The sequence below is a fragment of the Saimiri boliviensis genome, chromosome 18, assembly GCF_048565385.1.
Source record: "Saimiri boliviensis isolate mSaiBol1 chromosome 18, mSaiBol1.pri, whole genome shotgun sequence".
Classification (NCBI taxonomy): domain Eukaryota; kingdom Metazoa; phylum Chordata; class Mammalia; order Primates; family Cebidae; genus Saimiri; species Saimiri boliviensis.
In genome coordinates, this window is record NC_133466.1 from 47,620,637 (window position 1) to 47,636,748 (window position 16,112).

Consider the following 16,112-nt stretch of genomic DNA (forward strand, 5'->3'; position numbering starts at 1 on the left):
CACATTATCAGCCTGTTTGAGGATGTGAGAAGTTGGTTGTTTAGACCTGAACGGGAAAGTGGATCTGTGAATTCTGACAGACCTGACTATTTTGCTGCATGGGGAGCCCAGGGCTTCTCCTCTGGGAAACACTATTGGGAGCTGGATGTGGACGACTCTTGGGACTGGGCTCTGGGTGTCTGTAAGGACTCCCAGATAAGGAAGAATGGCACCATGATTACATCTGTGGACATATTTCTTCTTTTATGTGTGAAGGTGAATCATCATTTCCGTCTCTTGACCAGCTTTCCAATGCTTGCTCACTATGTAGAGAAACCTCTGGGCCGGGTTGGTGTGTTTCTGGATTTTGAAAGTGGAAGTCTGAGTTTTTTGAATGTAGCCAAGAATTCCCTCATATGGCGTTACCCGGATGGCTCCTTAAATTTCCCTGTCAGGCCTTTCTTTTACACTGGCCACAGATGATTAAGATAAAGAAAGCTGACTGTTTGGGAACTGCATGTACAAGGGAGTCCTTTACTGTTCAAGCAAAGGAATCATACTGTTCGGGCTTTTTTTCTGTTTTAGTGTCACTTTATTACAGTTAAATAAAAAATATGTAAAATGCAAAATATTTTTGTATGCTTTTCTACAATTAAAATAATCTCTAATGGCCCATTACCTAAAGTGTATATTGTGATTTTCAACTGCTTTGTGAATTTATTGGATGGAATTCTGGAAATATGTGGGTGTGTGATTCCAGCTGAATGATCTCAGGCAGGAACATAATTTGCACATCATGGACAGACAGGATTTTGCACAATGCATTTGCAAGTGTGGGAGCTCCCTCCTATTGATACAATAAAGTCTACACCTCATCACTTTAGGGGGGACATTTATTTTACACCTAAATTGTCACTGAATCTTTGGGCAAAAATGAGGATTTAACAGGCATGTGTCCTATGGTGACAAAAACACATTCTGAGAAATGCATTATTAAGTGATTTTTATCACTGTGTGAACATCAGAGTGAACTTACAAAAACCTAGATAGAACAGCCATCTGCAGACATGGGCCAAATGGTGCAGCCTGAGGAGCCTTGCTTCTCTGAGAACTTGCCAGCAATGCCTGAGCTAGAACCCAAAAGGTTTAACCCACATTGACTTCTGTAGCTGTTTAAAAAAGCAAACAGCATCACCCAGGGGAAAATAGACAGAGGAGCAGACTGTCTGCTTTAAAATGTGTTTATACTTAAAATTCACACAGATTGTGAATTCTCACTGATAACCTAGACCTGAGACATCATCATCACCTCATGTTACAGTGGGAACACATTAGTGTCAGGAAAAAAGAAAACAAGACAAAACAAGCAAAACCCAGTTCTGATAAAAACCCAGATTCTAGTGAGTCAACTGAGTCTGTCTACCTACCACATGGTCATTTTCATGATCACCAATTAAATAATGGCAACAGATGTTCTACTCCCAGTCTAGAAGATGATCCTGACTGATGTCTGGGGTTCCTCAGTTGGGGCTGTTACCTTGAATATATTCAAAGGGCCTCTTCATGTAGCCACTTGGGCTTGCTCACAGCATGGTAGTTACCTTTCCACAGTGAAGATTCCCACAGAGTCAGGAGAAGTGTTATTATGCTAGAGTAAAACATCAGCTATAGTCACAACACTACACAAAGTAAAGGGACTAGAACATTCAACAGTAGCAGTCTTGAAGTTACATCATTGGAAGAGAATGTGGGATGGAATGTATCTTTAAGAAGTGGACATTGAGGATCTACATCCAGAGACTGTGGTCCTATAAAACATGAGCTCTAAGAAGCCCCTTAGATCTGCCCCAGATTCGTGTAAAAGGGCAATTGACAATTGAGACCAAAAAAGAATTAAATATTCTTTTGGAATTTTTTTTCAAGATTTAGTATCAACTGGACAATCATTATGAAAACAACATGGCAAAACCATTGAGGAAGATGCACAAGATACTGAAGTAGAGGGAGTGAAGGATGATCCATCTCCTTCAAGATGACCAGAGACAGACCCACTAACTCTAGGACAGTGAGATGAAAAAGGTCAGTGCACCCTTGGCAGGAACCCCTCTGATGTCTCTAAGTGGCTGGAAACTATTAATGTAGGCCTTCTGAGTGCCTTGTACTTTTCAAGATTTCTTGATGATAAGAGCCACTAACCAGATTTCATAATACATAGAATACCTTCAGCACAGAGGGTGAGAAAGTCTTTCCTTCAAAAGCCAGAAGTTCAGAAACTTGTAGCCACGGCATCCAATGGACCTTACTGTAAGTGTGGACTAAAGAGAGAGAAGCATTGGCTTTAACCTCAGATAAACGCTGTTCCATTCTCACTGCCCTGTGACTCTCATACTCACAAGGGAAGGTGAGGTTAGGTGCTGTGGCTATTCCTTCTTCTGGACTGTAGAAATTTTTGATGCTGACTCAGAGATATGTTCTCTGTTTATTAAAATCTAATGCCTATTAACATTCTGCTGTGAAGGAGATAGGCTGTGTCCTGTCACAGGCCTCTCACCCTGTGCCCATATGTTCCACTCCTCTGGCCCTTAGTGATCCATGATGCCTGCCAGAATCACTGAGATTCTTCTCCACCTCCATCAGTCCTCTGGCCCAGGTCTCAGAACACAGGTCCCTGTCTATCCATTTCTCATTATCTGCCCTTGTCCTTCAAATTCACAACATAAGAAAAGTTGGTCATCAAAATATCCTGGAATGGGAAACAAGGGTTTCCTCTTTGGCCTGAGACCCAGCAATGCAGATGCAGGATTCAAAGGTAGGAGGAGGAAGCAAAAGTGGATGCCCTTGAAAATACTCAGTCACATCCTTGTGACATCTGAAAAGGTAAAAGGTATTTGGTGTTAAACAATTGGAACGGAGAAAGAGGACAGTCACGTTCAGGTGTATATGGAGAAAGAGAGATTCTGTCAGTGCCTTACACAAAGTAAAACTCTCTTACTTTAATGGGATGTACCCATGCATGTGTCAGAAAAGTAATCCTAGGTGAGAAAAAGCAAAGTCATAGTGAAGAAGGGATCCAGATAAAGAAGGGAACAGGCAACATTTCCTGCACATTTCAAAATGATCATTTCCCGGAATTAGCATGAAGTGTCTGTTGTATATCAGTATCCAAAGTGAAAAAGACAGCTGAGAGTAATATGGTGTCATGGTTTAGAGCAATGTCTTGAAGTTAAACTGCCTCACTTTGATTCCCACACCCACTGCTTATAAGCCTCATTCCCAGAACAAAGTGCCTTTCTCAAAGCAATGTGTGTGGATGTGGACTCCATGGGTGTGTTATGCGTATATTTACATAATATAGTGTTGATATATACACAGTAATTGTGTGTACACACACACACACACACACACACACACACACACACATATCCTGCACCTATATAAAATAATTGGATCAGTACCTTGCAAAATGGTTAAAATTTACTTAAACAAACAGCTATAAGACAGAGAAACTGTAAAGGTAGTTCAGCCAAAAAAAAAAAAAAGCAAATAAATGGGAATAAGAGAAATAACAGAAACTTATGAGGAGGCAAGGAAAAAAAGAGCAAATCATTGAGAGAGAACCCAGGTTTAAGATAGCAGTAAGTGAAAGTGCCAGAAAAAGCATTTTAAAACCCAAAGAACTATAAATCGTTCTACTATAAAGACACATGCGCATGTGTATTCATTGCTGCCCTGTGTACAATAGCAAAGACCTGGAACCAACCCAAATGCTCATCAATGATAGACTGGACAAAGAAAATGTGGCACATATGCACGATGGAATACCACACTGCCATGAAAAACAATGAGTTCATGTCCTTTGTAGGGACTTGGATGAATCTAGAAACCATCATTCTTAGCAAATTGACACAAGAACAGAAAACGAAACACCACATGTTCTCACTCACAGGCGGGTGTTGAACAATGCAAACATGTAACTCAGGGAGAGGAGCATCACACACTGGGGGCAGTTGGGGGAGGCTAGGGGAGGGACAGCAGGGGGTAGGGAGTGTGGGGAGGGATAACATGGGGAGAAATGCCACATATAGTATGCACCTATGCAACAACCCTGCATGATCTGCACATGGACCCTAGAACCTAAAGTACAATTTAAAAAAATTAAAAAATTTAACAAAGTTCTTTAAAACTTCTAACATTTGCATTAGAAGATTGATTAGAGAAAGGACACATTTGCATATCACTGGGACGGAGGTTTCATTGGTTCTCACACTCAGGGTTCTAAGATGCCATGATCGTGACATGCAGCAGTCACAGATCTCAAGGATCACTGGAGCTCTCCAACCTGCCTCAAAAGAAAGCAGAAAATGCTGAAGGTCTCGGCTAAGGGATTCACAATCTAGGACTTGGGCTTTAGCCTGTGAATCACCTTCCTGTATGTTGTCCTCAATTTGTAGAGTTGTGACACAATGCTACTTTTCAGCTCCCAGAACATCTCAAATGACACCACAGGCTGCTCCCCTAGGCTCCTAAGCCTTGCTGTGTCTCCTAGTCTTAGTTTGGAGAGCCATGGTGGTTCTCAGTCACCCTCAGAGTATGTGAGGCAGACACCCCAGCCAGTTTATAGTGGAGCCACAGAAAAATGGGAGACTTAATGAGGCTGTGTGAGGACACTGGGAATATGAAGTATAAAGGACTGAACCCATATGTTCTGGCTTCAACATTTTTCCCAATCACCCAGGTGTGCACCCACTCAGGACTCAACTTTCCTTTTGTTCAGTGATGCCTGTCAAATAAGCTTTAAATAAACTTCCATAGATTAGGGAGATCTGGCTCTTAGCTTAACAGGTTCAATGAAGGACTTCACATGACTGATTATCTGTGAGAAATGAACCCTGATTTCCTGGGGTTGAGAATATTATAGATTTTATAATGTCTTCACATTTCAGTCCACATTTATTTTATGAATATGCTCCAAAATTTTATTCGCTTTCTTTTTTTTGAAGACATGTTCATATTTCAGTCCACCTTTATTCTGCAAACTATGCTGAAAATTATTTTACTACTTTCTAACTCTCTCTCTCTCTCTCTCTTTCTGAGACATGGGTATCTCATTTTACTATAAAAATCTGCATTCTCTATCTACTATATTATTCTTTCAAATGTAAATAGATTTTGTACTATCCATTCCATAAGTAATTTATACTGCCTTTTACTTTGTAATCTACTATATACATTGGTTTATTACACTTTGTGTTTCTATAACAGAATTCCTGAGGTTAGGTATTTTGTAATAGAAAGAAGTCAATGCCCACAATCCTGGCTACTGAAAGTCTAAGATTGGGCAGATGGACCTGGTGAGGGACTCTGGTAGAGTTCATTTATTCCAGGAAGTGGAGAAGAAGCAGGCAGGTTCAGAGACATTATGTGGTGAGAGAGAAAGCAAGAGAGAGAAACCAGGAAGACAGATTTTTTTAAAAACAACTTGCTCTCTCAGAAACATAATCATTCCTGCTGAAGCTAAACTTCACAACCCCATCTCAGCCCAAAAACATGAAGGCATTCCCATGACCCAAACATCTCGGAGTAGGCCCTACCTCTCAACACTGATAAACTGGAGATCAGTTTCAACATGGGATTTCACAGAAAGGAGCCAAACCATAGAACATATGATAGTTTAAGTGATGGTAGCCTCCTCATTTTAAGTTTTATTTTCTCCTTCCCTATCACTTTATCTTTTTTTAATAAATTGAAGATCCAGGAAAAGTTTCAAAATCAGCACTATGAAATAAAATTTTGTTGTAATTATTTAAAACCTAAACATAATGATATTTTCTTAGACTGTGAATCTGGCATTCAATCTATTTCTTGATTTTGTTGGAATTCATCACTTAGAATTTTCATTCATTATGTTCTTGGAAACTTCAATGCAATATTTCTTTATATTAGGTCTTTTATTTGTTCATATATTTGTTAGCTGCACATGTAGTATGTATTATGTTCTAAGAATTGCATTAGAAAGTGAGAATATAGTGGCAAATAAGACCAATTCTGGCCTTACCATTTTAGAATGTACAGTTTCATAGTAATATCTACAAATTGAATGAGAATTTGTTGGATATTATGAGGAGCTAGCATAATATTCTTAGAGTGTGTAATAATAACTGTCTGGTCTACAGATGGTGGGAGGAATTTCCCAAAATGCTTTTGTTTGAGGTTTTCTGAAAAGTAATGAATGATTAGGATTTAGAGACATAATCAGCCAGATACTTGGATCTACCCATCTAGATCAGACTTCAAGAGAAAACTAAGAGCTCTAATGAGTTCAGTAACTGAGATATTCAGCACTTTATTCTTCTACCCCAACTTAGTTTAAATAGGTGAGTAAAACACATTGTTTACAATATGAATGCCTTGGATAAATTATGTGAAATGCCAGAAACAAGACACAAAGAACCACATATGGTATCATTTGATTTGCACAAAATGTCTACAATGCACAAATCCATAAAGATCTTAGTTATATATACTTATTTGTAGCTCTAACTGTCACTATGCATATACAAATAGAGACAACTATAAACAAGAGACAAGAATAACACAGAAGAGGGAATTCTCAGATTTTTCTCAAGAACAAAAACAAAGGTTCTCTAATAATTATATATATGGACTGCAATTCTTTCTTTTTCAGATATGGTTGAGCTTCCTTGAAGAGACTACATAGTTAAGTGTGTTGATTAATACCCTGCAATGGAGATTGTATTGCTTAGGTAGAGTATCTTTAAGGTCCCATGTAATTGTTTTAAAAGGTATAAACCTTAAAAACTATTTTGAGTTTGTTTCATTTTGTCTTTTAGCCACTCAATAATAAATTTTCTGTGTATTCTTTTCCCAGTGTCGTAGAGACTAGAAGCCCAGAACATCTATTTCTTCATAATTCCTGTCAGCAGAATTTTAGATTGTATTCCACAAATACAAGGCATTAACAAAAGCATTGGAGGGGATAACAGAAGCAAGTATCACTCCTGTTCACGTGGGTGCAGCAAAGAATCACATGGGACAGGACATGCATATGACAGACATAAGGTTTTGCTAGTGACTGTGGACATTGTCTATCAAAATACTCCCACTAGTGCTGCAGAAGCCTGAGAAAATCAATGACTACTTCCCATGTTAACTAAACAATTTTGATCTTCTAGAAGTCACTGGCAGATTTCCTTGGCTTTTTCTTCCTCAGATTTTCTATAAAACAGCTGTTTTATAAGAGCTGTTTCTAAATTCCTTTATTAAATATCTTTCTGTTTGCTATACCTACAGTGCTTTCTGTCTTCATGGTCATAGCAAGACTTGTTGAGAAAAAATGTGCAAATGACATACCAATAATACAACATGTTTATAAACAGCAACTTTTAATATAATATGCTATATTTTAATTTCTTATTGGTATCATCATTGATGCTCTACTTCACATGTCAAAAATATTTTAAATTGGCTATAAATATATATGCTTATATTTAATCTGTGAGAAAAAAATGAAATCATTAGCTTAAGAGCATGAATTATTGTCACTTCTAGGAATCACTTAAGGAATAACCGTAATAGATTGTTGTAATAATTATGTTTTTTTAATTCACAGGTAGCCTTACTGAAGCATATTCTGACTTTTATTTTCAATGGGCTAAACAAACAAAATTTTATGTCTTGATTTTCTCACTTTCAGTTTGTAATACATATTTAATTTCCATAGTCACTGGGTAACTATAACATGGAAAACACAATATTTCTAAAATTAGCTATTTGTGTTTAATATCATTCATTAAATAAAATGTAGTTTTTAAAAGAATTGCCTCTGATGGCAGTGGTGGTCTATCTGGAGCAGCCTCTGTGGGGGTGCCAGCTGCAGTAGGGGAGGCACAGCCAGGGCTGCACACTCCATGGAGCCAGCGGGAGCCAGGAACAGGTGGGAAGCCTGCCCCCTGCTGAGTTGGTGAGGCAGAAGAGCTAGGCTCAGGGACACAGCTGCAGCTATCCAGCTGCAGCTCCAGACTCAGGATCCCTGCACTTTTGGGGACCAGGAAGCGCCTCTCCCCCAAGTGGCTCAGATGTCTCTGTTCTTACTCCCTGGACTCTGCCTTTCCCTTGGCACCTGCAATAATTTTGGAGGAAAGCTGTGGTCAAGCCCGAGTGCTGTTGCAACCCAGCCAGTTGTGCACATACTAAAGACAGCACTGACAATATCCCCCACCACTGCCTTGGTGTCTTCCAGATTTGGGGTGCCAAGGAACACAGGAGGGAGACTGGAAGGGGCAAATGGCAGCTTGGCACAGGGTTGCAAGTTCTCCTCTGTGAAAACAGAGTGGTTGAGTTGTACTGAATGCAGATGGTGGCAGGCAGACAGGTTCTTGGGCACAAAGGGTGGGTCACTGTTGAAACTCAACCTTCAAGCCAGGGATGGGTTACCAGTTCCAGGTGGAGTCTGTGGTTTGGAGTGAGAACTTATGGTGCTTTTTTTGGCTCATCCACGGCCACCTATTGATCAATCAGCACTCAATTCCTCCCTTCTGAGCATATAAAAACCCCAGACTCAGCCAGACTCACACAGACATCGGCACTACCAGCTGCAAGAAAGAGCTACTCACTTTGGATCTCTGGTGAGCTGTTTTGTTGCTCAGTGAAGCTTCTCTCTGTCATGCTCACCTTCCAGTTTTCCACTCATTCTACTTGGACGTTGAACAAAAACTCAGGACCTGCCAAATGATGGGACTGAAAGAGCTATAACACAAACGGGGATGAAACATGGCCCCTACTCATCACTAAAAGGAGAGAAGAGAGAAGAGCAGTGGCCCTTTTGGAAGCCTAGATCTAGGTGCTCTCCAAGCCAGGGCTAACACTCTTTGAGGCTCTGCAGTTTCTGGTGTCTCCAAGCTGCCTGGCACCCACAGTGGAAGATAATTTTAATACACCTGGTCCAGCCACAGCCTCACTGGGTGCCAGCACCTGTGCCAGGGCCTAGAGCTGCCCACTCTGCCACAGCTGGCACACCTGGCTGTGAGCAGTGGCCAGAACCCACACTGGCTTACACACACCTCACTGCTCTATGCCTTGCTCACTCTTGGCAGGCACAGAATCTGAGCTGCTAGCATGAGCCAAGCACAGCCTGCTGGGCCTAGTGGATGGAACCAGCCCCGTGACCTGAAAAGAGCTCAAGCAAAGATGCTACCGGCCACAGATGGAAAGGTGGCTGGTTCTGAGCTGGAAAAGTGACACCCTAAGGATCCTGTGACCCTTCCATCATATTTTCTACTTTGAACTCGAGAAAAAATATGTAAAATTAAAAGTCCAGTATTAAAGGTAACTGATTCCATATTTCTGTTAATATCTACAACTGTTATTTAAAATCTGTTCTAAATTTTTAAATTATACCTTGACATTGTTCAATTTTATGTTTATAATTAGGATATGCTTTAAATTATTTACTTTGGCTTTCAAGGAAATTTAAATATTACACAGAAATGTGACACTAATAAAAAACAAATATGCTTTCAGAGTAGTTTGATTATTTAGGACACAGGACTATTTAATTATTCTAGTCTCCTAGATAGCAGCTCAATATATTTTTCATACTTTACTGCACCATTCTGTGATACATAAAATGTAAAACTAAAGATATATATTAAATTGTACTTGAGACTATTTTATTTCATTGGATGTATTAATAAAAATTCAGGTTAGTGTATACAAGACTATTTTAAGCAACATGAATATGTTTCCATTGTTAATGTTTTTGCAATATAATACATAAGGTGTATAGTTCTCTATGGGAACAGATATAAGTTCAATGTGAGCATTAAATGTCAAATTGTATTTTATTTAACTCATATAATTAAATTTCATGGTAAGGTGTTGAGGTATTATCTGATGATAAATATTAAAATAAATATTTAAAAAATTAATGAAATAATTTTCTTTGAAAAGTGTTTAAATAATTTTTAAAAATAGCATGCTCTTCTTGTCTGTAAATGCTATGGAATTTAAAGTTATCTTTTAATGTCTAAATGTTCAAAGACCCTCAAATTAACAACCAATTTAAAATTTGTAGTTTTCTTGAAGGTTTTAGTAGCAGGCAACTTTTATAAAATGCAGAATGTGAATTGAAGATTTATGTGTCTGTAAAACTCATTATGGAAATAGGTTCATAGTGTTCCATCAGAAAACAGCACCTGCTTTTGTTTAAGTTCTATTTTGTGAGAAAACAAATTTAATCTATTGCAGAACTAATCCAGTTACATGCATTTTGTGAAATATAATACATAAAAACAAATTATGGAAAATTTTGACTCAGATATTCCTGTTTCTGTAAAGCTTTGCCTTTCATTCTCAACCAAATATGTTGCTGATATCATGCTTATCAAAAAACATAATGTTTCATGAAGTTTGTATCTTAAAAAGAAACTTTACAATTGTTTTTTTTTACTTTTATTTTGAAAAACATTTTATAAACTTAAGGAGATGATAATCTGAATGTAATTTACAGGATAATGCACCACATTAAAAGTAGAGGGAAGAAAGTGAAAAATATATTCAATAAACCAACTTGCAATTCTGGATTGTTCCTAAATATAGTAAGCTTTTGTAGCCAAATAAAAATTGATGGACATAACTTCTTTTTAAATCAAACCCTACTCTATATAGAAATCTGAGGTTTTAGAGACTAGAGAAAACCATATATAACAGACAGAATTTTAAAGAATAAATGAGACATTCTCTTTGCGTGGCCTGAGCTATATTTAGTGTTTAAAATATGCATATGTAATATTTTCTCTTAAATTATTAATTTTCACAGACATATACATTATACAAAAATAGGTTCAAGTTTGATTTGATAATCAAATGTTTTTCTCAATTTAAATGAAGGACTTTTTAGGGCTAGAATAATATTTTAGATTAAATCATTGATATCTTTCTAATGACAACATGTCATACTGGTTCATTTTTAGCGTTTTGCAAACATGTTCTTTTAAAATTTTCCAAATGCACATATGAAGTAGAGATTACAATGAACCTCCATGCAACAATTTCCCAACTATCAGCGCTTTCTTCTGTAGTAACAGATGATCTACTAATCTCATCTTAACATCTATATTAGCTTTGACATTCATTCTGAAACCACAATGTGGGATAAAGTTTCCATCTCAGTTTTGAAGCAGATGTTGGAGAAAAGCATGGCCAAACCACAATGAAACTCTTCAAGTTTCTCTGCAAAATGGTACAAATCAATTTTTCTTACTTTTTTTGGCCAAAGCCGGTTGCCAAAGGTGGCCAGGTTCAGCTCAGTAGGCGTGGAAGTCTTCTCCCTCAGTGAAGCACTGCAAGTCCTGTGGCAATGGTTGGGATGTATTAATTATTTTCCAGGGAGCATAGTGAATAAATTATAAATTTGTCAGTTGACTTGAAAAAGAGCAACATTATTTTTTGGAGTCTTCCTATCCAAGGGTATAGCATTTATTTTCAATTTGTTCAAATCCACTTTGTGTGTCTTGGGAAGTTTTCTTACTTATGTAACAAAACAACAACAACAACAAAAATGCTTTTGTTACATATACTGTTTAGATAACTTCTCCTTATTATTATTATTATTATTATTTTGTTTTTTTTGAGACAGAGTTTCACTCTTGTTACCCAGGCTGGAGTGCAATGGCATGATCTCGGCTCACTGAAACCTCTGCCTCCTGGGTTTAAGTAATTCTCCTGCCTCAGCCTCCCGAGTAGCTGGGACTACAGGCTGTGCCACCATGCCCAGCTAATTTTTGTATTTTTAGTAGAGATGGGTTTTTACCATGTTGACCAGGATGATCTTGATCTCTTGACCTCGTGATCCACCCGCCTCAGCCTCCCAAAGTGCTGGGATTATAGGCATGAGCCACTGCACCTGGCCTCCTTTTTATTATGTCAGATAGAACTTATGATTGTCTTTTGAATTTAAACCATTTTTATTTTATTGTTTTTATTAACTTTTTAATTGCAGCAGATTTTTTATAAACAACAAGCAGTATGAGAGGCAATATAAAATGTGCAAATAAGTATGTGTTCATGTTCTTAAGCAGCTCATAATTACAAAAGACATAAGATATATCTAGTTAGTGACACTTTTAATACTACTTAAAATAGTAGGTAACAAATCTATAAAATGGTTTGACTATGAATGTGATTGATTTAGACATATGTTCCTCTGTGGAGCAATGTATTTAATTGAGCTAAGTAGATTAACAGTGTGTGGCTCTTTATTATTCCCCAAATACCTCTCATGAACTACAAAATAGTATTCAATAATATAAATACATATGTGAAAAAACATTTTTCTGACCAGTGGCATACTTACAGAGTTTTAAATAAATATGGGATATATACAGGATGCTGTGGAACAATAAATATTTGATTAAATTCTTTTGTCATCGAGGCTAAAATTTAATGCTAAATATTTTATTTTAAATTATCTGAAGATAAGAATTTAATAATATTGGACACTGTTAGAGTAGATCTCAATCATTGGCACTAAAATAGTTACCGCTGTCTGCTGAACTCTGAAATCTTACCAGTATTACTTTTCTTGTAAGGTACAGCTTAGGGAAGATTGGCCCCATTGCCATGCAAAGAGAGGTAAAGTGAGATTCTACTCAAAGCAACCTTGAATTTGAAACTGGGTCTTCCACTGTTTCAAAGCTGAACTGTAGGTCCAAATGTGTACATATTTGGACATCATTATCTTCATCAGAATCCTCAGGCATGTGTCCTCAAGGGCTTGTGTGTCGGCAGTACTCAGCATAAAGTTATTTCTCATTATGGCAAATTATAATTAATTTGCCAGTATATAATTCATTATCAAGATAAAGTTATTTATCATTATGGCAAGGACAAATTTAGAAGACTTACTAAATTTACTTCTTTGTTTCCCCAGCTGGAAACAGTCAATAGCTACTGATATCACCAGTGTGATACCTTGGCTGAATACCTTGGCTGTGTTAACTGCTTTGACTCAACATGCAGCAGAGGTATTGGTGTACTGCACCTCGAGATGCTGAAATATGGCTGAAGTCCAGGGTCACTGGCCCAGGCCATCCACTGAGGTCATCCCATGCGGCATCAGCCACTGGTTCCGATGAACCCACCATCACTACACTTCTCATCAATCACCAGTCACTAGACTGAGAATTGTGTGAAAGCTGGGATCCTATTTTACTCACCTCTGTGATCACGGTTCTTAGCTAAGGGCCCAGCACAGAGAGGCCTCTCAGCAGTGTTCATCCATGACTGAATAAAATTGATCAGAAACCTCCGACTCTTTCACCTACATTTCTGTTCCCTATGTCTTGTAAGGATGCTCTTTCTCTCAGAATGCTGCAAATCCCCTTCCCTAAAGAGGCGCCTGCCCTACACCATCGCGGCCCCAGGATCCTCTCCTGTGGGAGCTTGAAGGAAGACAAGCCTGTTCTGAATTTTTTTTGTTTTTGGAGGTGGAGTGTCGCTCTAGTTACCCAGGCTGGAGTGCAATGGCATGATCTCAGCTCACTGCAACCTCTGCCTCCTGGGTTCAAGCAATTCTCCTGCCTCAGCCTCCCGAGTAGCTGGGACTACAGGCGCACACCACAATACCCAGCTAATTTTTTTGTATTTTCAGTAGAAATGGTCTACCATTTCATGTTGACCAGGATCGTCTCAATCTCTTGATCTTGTGATCCACCCACCTCGGCCTCACAAAGTGCTCAGATTATAGGCGTGAGCCACTGCACCCAGCTAATCTGAAAATGTTCTCTTACACCTCCCCCTGTCATTAGGAGCAATGTCCTCTGACATACCCTCCCATCTTCCAGGCTGCCACAACACCTCAGTTGGGTAGAACTACCGTATCTTGTTGAAATGATCTGTGTGTGTTCTTCCACTCACTGGCTTGTGTTTTTTTAGAGACATTAAATACCTGAATCACAAGTGCTTAGCCAATATAAAGAAAAGTAAATAATAAATATTTATGGGAAACTTCCCTCAACTGAAGATGCAGAAGAATAGTATAAGTATCACTGTTTCATATACAAGCAAGGGACACTTACTCTGGCACCTGACCCAGGACAGAGCTGTTTGGTTAAGAATGAACATCTCCAACCTTTCTCCAAGCATGGTTATTCCCTCTAACCCACACTGACCTGAAGAGCATCCACTGCTACGGCAGCCCCGAGGTCGAGGCTCCTGGGTCTGGGGTGGGGGCTCACGGTCACATCCTCCCGCTCCTGGAGTTGAAGCTGCCCCTCACTATAAACCAGCTCTGATCTACCCTATGCCTCTCTGGCCAGAGGCAGGAGATTCCCGTGGAGTAAGTTTCCCAGTCCCCACTGCTCAGCTCATGCTGCTCCTTGAGAATTTAAATGATCACAGGCAGTGCCCATTTCCCTTCAGGCTTCTGTCCCAGTTTTCCCTTATTCTCCCATTCTTTGGTTTTCATCTACCAACGGCTTGTCCTTTGGGGATTATTCTCATCCCCTAAACCTGCTGAGTTTCTTTATTCCACCTGTTCCCTGATCTCTGGGATTCCAGTGTGTAGACTCAGCTCAGCCTTCTGCAGGAGACACACAGAGTCAGGTCTCAGCTGAAGGTCCCAGGCAGTATTGAAAACCATCTCAATTCCTCAGAGATGCAGAGAAAACAGAGCAGGAAGTGACCTCGGAGAGGTACAAAAAGCCCCTACCTTGCCGATGAGGAACCTGAAGCCCAGAAAGACTGAGACTCTCCCAGGCTCCCTCCCTCACCACTTGGTGGCAGCAGATCCCACACAAGCCTTGGCCTAAGCCTCCCTGTGCAGAGCAGGTAACTCACCCTCCAGAAGCTCACTGCTGCCTTTCAGAAACTTTAGATGAAAAACAGCAATGTCCACTGTGATAACAAAAAGAGTAAAAGCCCCTTTCTTTGGACAAACCCTTTATCACAGTTCTATAGTCCTGGTGTTTATACTCGGTCAGCTGTCATTCACTAGCTGCTAGATTGGGGCAGGGAGCACGTAGGATTGAATAGCGTTTCACACAACCCTGCTTTCCCGGCCTGGGCTCTCAGCTCCTCCATTCTTCTTCAAAAACTTTCTTCTGCTCTAACTGCTGGAGAGTCCAGGCCCTCATGTGAGTCATTTCTCCATGAAGATCCCTGTTATTTTCTTCCTCTCCTGGAGATAGAGAGGGCAGAGATTGGTTCTGGGACTCCACAGTCTTAGGTTTTCTCCTAAGCCAGCCAGGGCAGCTGAAAGGAATCATGACTGCGAGAGGTCAGGACAGTGAAGAGGAGCACGGGCTCACAAGGACAGCCCCTCGTGGAGACGGTCAGGACCATGACACCAGCAATATCTGACCAATTCTGCTGGGATGATGCAACAAGGATTAAGTGGAGGATGCCGCCATGAGGAGAAAGGGGAAGAACCAAATGAGTGGGGGAAGAAGAAAAATAAAATGTTTTCAATAACGATAGAAAAATATGCAGAGCCCAGAGACAAAGCCCCCTGTCACAGAGGGTTAGTTCCAGGCTGAGGAGCCCAATCAAGAAATTCCTGCTGGACTTTGCTCAGCCCCATTTCAAAATGGTTTTGGATCAGTGACTTTGTTCCCTCCACTTTCCCTCTTTTTGAACAAGAATCACTAGCGTCGTTACTCTGTGACTGTCCCACCAGTGCACATTGAGGACAGATAAGCTGTTTGTTCAGTTTCACAGGTCAACAGAGGTAAGGGAATTATATCAAGGATCTGTATTTGGGCCAGGCACGGTGGCTCATGCCTGTAATCCTAGCACTTTGAGAGGCCTAGGGGGATGGATCCCCTGAGGTCAGGAGTTTCAGACTAGCCTGGTTAACAGGGCAAAACCCCTTCTCTACTAAAAATACAAAACAATTAGCTGAATCCAGTGGTGCATGCCTGTAATCTCAGCTACTCGAGAGGCTGAGGCAGGAGAATCGCTTGAATCCAGGAGGCAGAAGTTGCAGTAAGCCAAGATCACACCCCTGCACTCCAGCATGGGTCACAGACCAAGACTCACTTTCAAAAACAAAAACAAAAAAGAATCTGTACTTAATGGACACCCTCAGAAGCCTCATTCACACTTGGTGTAGATGA

At 39.7% G+C, this 16,112-nt stretch overlaps 1 long non-coding RNA gene across 2 annotated transcripts in view; it reads right to left on the reverse strand.

Moving 5' to 3' along the window:
- The window catches only part of LOC141581980 (uncharacterized), a 1,111,619-nt gene that overhangs the window by 1,088,294 nt on the left and 7,213 nt on the right, over positions 1-16,112 (reverse strand). For both annotated transcript variants that reach the window (XR_012514811.1, XR_012514812.1), the window contains exon 4: positions 11,261-11,348. This is a non-coding gene — a long non-coding RNA (uncharacterized LOC141581980). The remainder of the gene's footprint in view (positions 1-11,260; positions 11,349-16,112) is intronic.